A 10,376-nucleotide genomic window follows, 5' to 3' on the forward strand; every position below is an offset into this window, starting at 1 on the left:
CAAAGTATTATAAAAAAAGTTAATATACAACAAATTAAATAAACAGAAATATAATAGTATCAATCCATGGCACTAGCTATTGTATATCTATCACATTTCATTAACATTGGTATGTACTGTTTATGAAATAAAAATTGGTTATAAAAGTAGCAGTTACATGCTTGCAAGGAATCTTCAATATCAGATGAATGATGTTCTTCATCTGTTGACTGTTGTTCTTGCCTATCTGCAGGAACATCCTGATCTCCTATTTATCAGTAATATAATTATTACTATTTTTCAATCTTACATTTTAAAAGATTATTCTAACATTAATTTAGAAATTTTGTACCTGCATTACGATCCCTTGTGACCTACAAGAACACCCTTGGCATAGGATCTGATTCTGCCTCACTCGGCGTGTCCTCTTCTATTGGGCGTAGGAAACGTGATGCCCTTCTGTTTCGGACTATAAATAATTACAAAAAGTAGAAAACAAGAAACATGATTATTTTTGTTCTTTTAAACTTTTTTGTTTACACACAATTGCTGAACTATGGACAGCAAAGCAATACTATGCTAATTAATTTCACTGTAAAAATAAATTATTCGCATTAAACACACTGATGTAATTGCTAGTAACAATAAAGTAAATAACACATAAAACATGTGTATTTCATTAGTGCAGTCTCCAGACATATTTATGTGTATTGTAATCAATGCTATTCTACTAGTTTAAAAGTAATACTTACATTTCCTGACATAACTCCTTATAAGAGTTCCAAGTTTCTGTTGTCTCCTATTCAGGTCATTGTACCTTTTCAGGCATTGTTTCCTTGTACGCGGCTGTCCAGAAATCCTGCGCACTCTGCGCACCATTTCACCAAGAATATGATTCCTCCTGTCCTGTTCCATGGTGTATATTGCTCTCCTTTCCCTTGGAAAATACTTGTCCATGGTAAAAGTTCTAATAATAAGTTCCCCTATTGAGAATTTCTTGCACCTTGGCATTATATTATATAAATATGAAAAGGCTTCTAGCCTGCTCTTCTTTCTGCTTGTCTCTCCCATGCCACAGCCACTGCCCTCCCCCTGCCTACCAGCACAGCACAGGTAACTCCCTTTGTTAAGTTTCTTCCAACAGCCACTGCCCTGCCCCCTGCCTCCCACCTCCCAGCACCTATTTAATGGAAGTTGCTGCTGCCTTACTCTGAGACTGCAGCCTCTTCTAGCCTGCTCTCCTTTCTGCTTGTCTCTCCCATGCCACAGCCACTGCCTTCCCCCCGCCTACCAGCACAGCACAGGTAACTCCTTTTGTTAAGTTTCCTCCAACAGCCACTGCCCTGCCCCCCCGCCTCCCACCTCCCAGCACCTATTTAATGGAAGTTGCTGCTGCCTTACTCTGAGACTTCAGCCTCTTCTAGCCTGCTCTCCTTTCTGCTTGTCTCTCCCATGCCACAGCCACTGCCCTCCCCCCGCCTACCAGCATAACACAGGTAACTCCCTTTGTTAAGTTTCTTCCAACAGCCACTGCTCTGCCCCCCGCCTCCCAGCCCTCCCACCACCTATTTAATGGAAGTTGCTGCGCAATTGCGCAGCGGCCACGCACGGTGGGTGCGACGCTGGCGCGCCAAAGGCAAGCCCATCTGCACCCGTCCAGCGCCACTAACCCTGGATCCCACAACCACCGCCACTACAACGCCAGCACCCTCCTCCATCTCAAAGCCGGTAGATCATCTGCCTGCCACCAGGCATCCCCGACGAGCACCATAGGACCCTTCACCTGCCGCAACTGCGCCTTCTCCTCCCTCCGAACCACTAACCTGCCAGTCACCTTACACGCCTTCTCCTCCCTCCGAACCACAAACCTGCCAGTCACCTCACGCAAAAACAACCGCAACCATCTCAACTGCATCCTCCTCAACACCCGCACCGTCCGCAAGCACGCCCTCGAAATCTGGAACCTGCTCAACTCCACCTCCCCAGATGTTGCCTTCCTTACTGAAACCTGACTTAACCACACATCAACGCCGGACATCGCCATCCCCAACGGATACAAGATCTCCCACAAGGACCGCAGCAACTGACCGGGAGGAGGCATCGCCATCGTCCACAAACACTCCCTCCACGTCACAACCAGCTCCGACTACCACTCACCAGGCTTGGAACACCTACACTTCAAAATCCAGGTCAGTCCCAACACTACCCTCCGTGGCACCCTCATCTACAGACCTCCCGGACCTCGTCCTGCCTTCTGTGACTCCATTACTGACCTCATCGCACCCCACGCCCTCTCCTCAACAGACTACATCCTCCTCGGTGACCTCAACTTCCACCTAGGCAACCCCAATGACCACAACACTGCCAACCTCTTAGAAAACCTTGGAACCATCGGACTAAAGCAACTCGTCAGCTCCCCAACCCACTTAGCCGGACACACACTCGACCCTATCTTCTCTGCAGGCAACCACATCTCAGTCAACTACATCACCGAACTCCATTGGACCGACCACCATTGCATACATTTTTCTTTCAACAAACCCACCGCACACCTCCGGCAGCACCACCCACCCCGCAGAAACTGGAACAACATCACCGAAGACCAACTGCACTCCACCCTAAACAAGTGCCCCCCAGCTACCTTCACAGATGCTAACACCTCCGTCCGCAACCTCCACCACTGGCTCACAGACTGCGCCAACACCCTCGCCCCTCAAGAAACCGTCCAACCGCCAACCCACCAACAAGGCTAGTTGGTTCACCCCTGCCCTCCAGGACTCAAAACGCCACTGCAGGCGATTGGAAAGGACCCGGAGATCCAGCAAGACCCCCTCAAATATAACAGCCTACAAAGAAGCCATCACTACCCACCACCACCTCATCAAAACCACCAAGAAGACAGCCATCCAAGATAGAATCAATGCCAACGTCCACAACAGCAAGGAGCTATTCAGTCGTCAAGGAATTCTCCAATCCCAACAGCGACTCCCAACAACATCCCGCCCTCCCAGGACCTCTGCGATAACCTTGCAATGTACTTCCACCGCAAGATCGTCAACATCTATGACAGCTTCGCGTCCCAGAACTCACCCACCACTGCCTACCCACCATCTCCCACCGATACCTCACCCAAATACACCACCGCCTACCCCCCACTGACCATCTGGAGCCCCCTCACCACAGAGGACACCATCAGAATCATGAGATCGATCCACTCCGGAGCACCCTCGGACCCATGCCCGCATCACATTTTCAACAAAGCGGGTGACACCATCGCCCCCGAGCCCTGCAGCACCATCAACTGCTCCATCGAAACCGGCACCTTCCCGGATGACTGGAAGCACGCAGAATTAAAACCCCTACTGAAAAAACCCACGGCTGACCCCAATGATCCGAAGAACTACCGCCCAATCTCTTTGCTCCCCTTTGCGGCTAAAGTCATCGAGAAGTCCATCACGCGCAACTCGTTGACTACATTGAAGCCAACCACACCCTGGACCCCTCCCAACCCGGTTTCAGGAGCAACCACAGCACCGAGACCGCCCTCCTCGCCGCCACAGGCGACATCCTCGCCCTACTCGACCGAGGAGAGACCGCCGCCCTCATTCTCCTAGACCTCTCAGCAGCATTCAACACCGTCTCCCACCTCACCCTCCGCAAACCGACTACACAATGCCGGCATACATGACAAAGCCCTGGAATGGATCACCTCCTTCCACACTGGCAGAACCCAGAAAGTTAGACTCCCACCCTTCACCTCCAAGCCCACATAAATCAGCTGCGGTGTACCCCAAGGCTCTTCGCTGAGCCCCACCCAATTCAACATCTACATGGCCTCTCTCTCCGCCATCGCCCAACGACACAACCTCAACATCGTCTCCTACGCCGACGACACCCAGCTAATCATCTCACTCACCAGTGACCCCACCACCGCCAAGAGAAACGTCCATGAAGGGCTGACAGCAGTCGCCACCTGGATGAACTACAACTGCCTAAAGCTGAACGCAGACAAGACCGAAGTCCTCCTCCTCGGTCCCACCACATTCACTTGGAATAACTCATGGTGGCCCACAGCCCTCGGACACTCTCCAACCCCCACCGACAATGCACGAAATCTAGGCGTCATCCTGGACTCATCGCTCTCCATGGACCGGCAAATCAACGCCGTCTCATCTGCATGCTTCCACACACTTCACCTGCTGCGAAAGATCTTCAAATGGATCCCAACAGAGACCAGGAAGACTGTCACTCACGCCCTCGTCAGCAGCCGACTGGACTATGGTAACGCACTCTACGCCGGCACCACCATCAAGCTCCAAAAGAGACTACAGCGCATCCAGAACTCCTCGGCCAGACTAATCCTTGACATCCCTCGTCAATGCCACATCACCAAACGCCTGCGGGACCTGCACTGGCTCCCCATTAACAAAAGAATAACCTTCAAGCTTCTCACCCACGCATTCAAGGCCCTCCACAACATCGGTCCTGAATACTTGAACCACCGCGTTACCTTCTACACCCCTACCAGACAACTTGGATCGGCCGACCAAGCCCTCGCTGTCATCCCCCGCATCAGGAAAACCACAGCGGGAGGCAGATCCTATTCTCACCTGGCAGCCAAGACTTGAACACCCTCACCGCTGCACCAAAGACAAGCTACCACCCTAACTAAGTTCAGAAAGGACCTCAAGACCTGGCTCTTCGACTGAACTGCAACCCTCAACGCCTTGAGACCCTTACGGGTGAATAGCCGTGCTTTACAAGAACCCAATAGATAGATAGAAAGGCTTAAAATTGCAAACAACAATCTCTAATCAATATAAAATCGCTATGGGAAAACAAACCAGGAAATTAACTATTTATGTAACTTGCGCGAGAGCAATATTTCATAATATCAATGCGCAAAAAAAATTTTTTTTAATGTGCAAAAAGTAACATGGAAATGAAAACAAGATTATAGTCCAATCAATATAAATATATAGACATTATTTTACTAAGTATTTATCTCTCTCTAATCATCCCGATATATATTGTTATTGTTATTGCCAATCGGAATTCGAGGGATGCCATCTTGGATGACGTCCCTTAAAGGAACCGTCATTCTTCAGTTGGACGTCGCCGGATGAAGATGGGTCCGCGGTGGAGGTCTTCAGGATGGAGCCGGTCGTCATCGGATGAAGATAGAAGATGCCGCTTGGATCAAGATGGTTGCCGGTCCGGATTGCCTCTTCTTCCGGATAGGATTTAGACTTTGAGCCTCTTCTGGACCTCTTCAGCCACCGGATGATGGATCGACAGCCCCCGCTTGGGTTGGATGAAGATTTTGGAGCCAGGACGGATCGGGGATACCTGGTGAGGTGAAGACAAGGTAGGATGATCTTCAGGGGCTTAGTGTTAGGTTTATTTAAGGGGGGGTTTGGGTTAGATTAGGGGTATGTGGGTGGTGGGGTTGTAATGTTGGGGGGGGGGTATTGTATGTTTTTTTTTTACAGGCAAAAGAGCTGAACTTCTTGGGGGCATGCCCCGCAAAGGGGCCCTGTTCAGGGCTGGTAAGGTAAAAGAGCTTTGAACTTTAGTAATTTAGAATAGGGTAGGGCATTTTTATTTTGGGGTCTTTGTTATTTTATTAGGGGGCTTAGAGTAGGTGTAATTAGTTTAAAATTGTTGTAATATTTTTCTTATGTTTGTAAATATTTTTTTATTTTTTGTAACTTAGTTCTTTTTTATTTTTGTACTTTAGTTAGTTTATTTCATTGTAGTTATTGTAGATATTGTATTTAATTAATGTATTGATAGTGTAGTGTTAGGTTTAATTGTAGGGTATTTTATTTAATTAATTTAATGATAGTATAGTGTTAGGTTTAATTGTAACTTAGATTAGGATTTATTTTACAGGTAATTTTGTAATTATTTTAACTAGGTAGCTATTAAATAGTTCTTAACTATTTAATAGCTATTGTACCTGGTTAAAATAATTACAAAGTTGCCTGTAAAATAAATATCCTAAAATAGCTACAATATAATTATAATTTATATTGTAGCTATATTAGGATTTATTTTACAGGTAAGTATTTAGCTTTAAATAGGAATAATTTATTTAATAAGAGTTAATTAATTTTGTTAGATTAAAATTATATTTAATTTAGGGGGTGTTAGTGTTAGGGTTAGACTTAGCTTTAGGGGTTAATACATTTATTAGAATAGCGGTGAGCTCCGTTCGGCAGATTAGGGGTTAATAATTGAAGTTAGGTGTCGGCGATGTTAGGGAGGGCAGATTAGGGGTTAATACTATTTATTATAGGGTTAGTGAGGCGGATTAGGGGTTAATAACTTTATTATAGTAGCGGTGCGGTCCGCTCGGGCAGATTAGGGGTTAATAAGTGTAGGCAGTGGAGGCGACGTTGAGGGGGGCAGATTAGGGGTTAATAAATATAATATAGGGGTCGGCGGTGTTAGGGGCAGCAGATTAGGGGTACATAGCTATAATGTAGGTGGCGGCGCTTTGCCGGTCGGCAGATTAGGGTTAATTATTGTAGGTAGCTGGCGGCGACGTTGTGGGGGGCAGGTTAGGGGTTAATAAATATAATACAGGGGTCGGCGGTGTTAGGGGTTAAAAAAATTTAATCGTGTGGCGGCGATGTGGGGGGACCTCGGTTTAGGGGTACATAGGTAGTTTATGGGTGTTAGTGTACTTTAGAGTACAGTAGTTAAGAGCTTTATGAACCGGCGTTAGCCCAAAAAGCTCTTAACTACTGACTTTTTTCTGCGGCTGGAGTTTTGTCGTTAGATTTCTAACGCTCACTTCAGACACGACTCTAAATACCGGAGTTAGAAAGATCCCATTGAAAAGATAGGATACGCAATTGACGTAAGGGGATCTGCGGTATGGAAAAGTCGCGGCTGAAAAGTGAGCGTTAGACCCTTTTTTGAGTGACTCCAAATACCGGAGTTAGCCTAAAACCAGCGTTAGGAGCCTCTAACGCTGGTTTTCACGGCTACCGCCAAACTCCAAATCTAGCCGATATAAAGGTCATTAAAAGTTAAGAGAACAGTCACAGAAGACACCTTTCTTTATCCATCTAAATAGCGCATTAGCAGAGGCAATAATGGATTTTACAAATAACGTGAAGAAATCAGGAAGTTCAGTGCAATTTACTCAAACACAGAATGAAATTCTAGTTGACTTAGTAATGCAGAATTATAAAGAGATTATTGGATATCATTCACGAACTGTACCTGCACAAAGAAAGAGAAATATTTGGTCAAATATCAGCAATGCTGTTTCTTCAGAGGGGGAATTTCCAAAAGATGCAAAGGCATGCAAAAAAAGAATTGCTGACATTAGACGTCAAATTAAAAATAAAATTAGTAAAGAAAAACAATCTGCAAAAAAAACAGGTGGAGGAATGGGATTCACTGCTGATTTAACCCACTACAAACGTCAAATGTATGCAAGGATGGGTAATGCCGTGATTGTCGGTATTGATGTGCCTTCCGATACTATGCTTTTCAGAGGTATTAGACAATTTATTCTTATTATTAGTTTGTTATATCCTGATATAAAAACTGTAAGCATGTGCAATCCATCTATTCATTTTTAACAATATGTAAAGGAATGTAATTATTATATATTTCTTAAGACGCTAATACTGATGAATTAACAAAAGAGACTCATGAGAGTGTGCAAATGCAGAATCCAGAAACTCAGGATGTGTTGAAGAGCCATCATGCAGCACATTGAGGACACAAAAAGATAACCTAGGTAAGTAAAACATTTTTTTTTATTTAGGCAATGACAGTACTGACTCTTAAGTAGCTAAATCTATTTTTTAAACTTATCTTTAATCCCTTATTATTGTCTTTGTTATTCTTCAAAAGTTATATATATATAGATAACTCTTTATTCAATTCTTGTGGTTTTAGATGTCTGTGCTTTGTTGTCAAGTATGCATGAAACATCGCTACCATTGTTTGAAGGTAATTTCCATATAAAAATAATTCATGCTTAATCAAATATCGAAGTAATGTTTGGTAATTATCTCTTTAATCGAACAGAAAATAACTTTGATGGTTATTATGTATTTACATTTCATTGTAATTTATTCAATGTTGTGTCTTATAGATAATACAGAAGAGATTTGTGAGATTCATCTGGAAACACTGGTTGAAAACACTATTACAGAGGACGATGATGGCGATGAAACACAAATAGCGACACCTATTTCTGCACCCCCAGACAACATGGAGAGAGAACATATATTAGAAACAAATGCTAATCACATTAGCAGAAGACCAGAAATGGAATGTATTAATGAAATGGCTTCAACTTACAGACTAAAACATAAAGAATATTTTGAAAGGAATTTGTTCATCGAAGGTGACAGAAATACTATCTTGAGGGGAATACAAGAGCTATTAAGAGACAAAAATGAGGTATTGAGGGGTTAAAATGATCTATTGTGTGACCAAACTGATGTATTGAGGGACAGAAATGAGCTCTTGATCAAAAACAATGAATTATTGTGTAACCTTGTAAAGAAAATGGAAACACTAACATATAATAACAAGTGCGATTAATTAATAAGACACTGCTGAATAAAAAAAAAAATATATATATATATAATGTTTGATTATTAAAATTATCTATTTTTTATTATTTCTAACAAATAACATTTGAATTGTATTTGTATTGTACTTAGAGTGCATGTTCTAAAAAAAATTAAGGAACTGAAATGATAGGCCTTCTTTTCTCTTTCAAGTTATTTGATTGCAAATGGGAATTTAAGTTTAAAAATATAAATCAATATTATCTCAAACATGAAAAACATTATAGCAATATGAACGAGATAAATGACCTGTAGTCACACACATCTAAATATATTTATACAAGACATAAGAGAAACCAAAGAAAGGTTTAATGAATAAATCCAAAATTGTATTTAAGAGATTCAAAAAGTAAAGAAAAAAAATAAAATATTGACGATAATACTTTCGTAATCTTGGATTTATGGAAAGTTGTCGGGTTTCCTGTCGAGTAAAACAAAAATAAATAGATTATTAAAAAAAGGATCAAATATAATAGATTGAATTGTACATAGGATAAAAAACTAACACAGCTATATGGCATTGGATAGATGAATGCTTTATAATAATGAACTATATGCATTGCTTATTCATTATACTGCTAAAAGTTGTTATGAATACAAAAATTACAAAGAAAAATACTTACAGGTGAAGTATCTCTCTATTAGCTCTGTCCTGTTAGAAATTCCAGTTTGGGTTGAATTTTCAATTATTAATTCTGGGGGTGAATAATTATCATGTGGGATATGCATAATTTCAAAGTTATCAACATCCCCACACCGGACTGCCATGTTGTGAGCATAAAGCACACAAGTATTATGTCATTAACTTTTCTGGCGAATACAATAAAACACCCCCTGTGCAGTCCAATGCACGAAAAGCATTTTCAAAACTCCAAAAGTTCTCTCAACTGCACTCCTTGTACTTCGATGTGCTTCATTTAAATTAATTTCAGCATCACAGTTAGGATTTGGTACTGGTGTTAAAAGCCATGGTCGACAAGGATAGGCGCTATCAGCTATATATAAAAAAAAAAAGGAAGACAAATAAATTTGTCAAAAATACATATATATACTATTGCGTACAAGTTCTAATATTAACTATATATCTAGAAATATCATTTTTGGAAATGAGAATATGAATAGACACTGGTATATTTATATATATTGCACGTACCTAATAGCCAACCATGTGGCATTTCACCACGTTCAAAAGATGTATATAATAGCGATTGCTTTAGTATGTGGTAGTCATGGCATGAACCAGGAAACCCAGACATTACTTCCCAAATCTGAAGCTTTGCATCACACACTGCTTGTACATTGAAGGAGTGAAAATGTTTCCTATTTCTGTGCTGTTCCTCAACTGATGGTGGTACCAATGCAATGTGAGTGCAGTCTATAGCACCTAGCACATTGGGAATCCCTGCAACATTATAAAATCCAATTTTTATCCTGTGCCACTGTTCTGAATTCTTTGGAACACATATATATTTGTTTAGATGTTTTAAGATTGCCTTTAACACAACACCCATATGCCTTGAAAATGATGGCTGACTCATTCCTACAATTGGACTGGACACCGATTGAAAAGATCCTGTAGCCAAGAAATGTAGCACAGCCAATAATTTCACTATTCCGGGGATTGATCTTGTCCTTCTTGTGCTCGGTTCTAGTTCATGTCGTATTAGTCCATATAAATCTGAAATAGTTGATCTGTTGAGCCTGAACCTTTTTTTAATTTCAGAATCAGTTAGAGCATGCAGACCACAACGGGGCATGAAACTCTCGGCACCCGTATGCGCCTTTGTAAGG

The 10,376-nt window shown here is 42.2% G+C and overlaps 1 long non-coding RNA gene across 1 annotated transcript; it reads right to left on the bottom strand.

Annotated features, from left to right (window-relative positions):
* Positions 1–8,892: 8,892 nt before the first annotated feature.
* On the bottom strand, positions 8,893–9,276 carry LOC128635941 (uncharacterized). Its single transcript, XR_008398626.1, has 2 exons — positions 9,209–9,276; positions 8,893–9,006 (listed from the first exon to the last, which is right to left on the bottom strand). It is a non-coding gene; the product is annotated as an uncharacterized LOC128635941 (long non-coding RNA).
* Between the last annotated feature and the right edge of the window lie 1,100 nt (positions 9,277–10,376).

Source organism: Bombina bombina, chromosome 7 (genome assembly GCF_027579735.1).
Source record: "Bombina bombina isolate aBomBom1 chromosome 7, aBomBom1.pri, whole genome shotgun sequence".
In the NCBI taxonomy this organism is placed as follows: domain Eukaryota; kingdom Metazoa; phylum Chordata; class Amphibia; order Anura; family Bombinatoridae; genus Bombina; species Bombina bombina.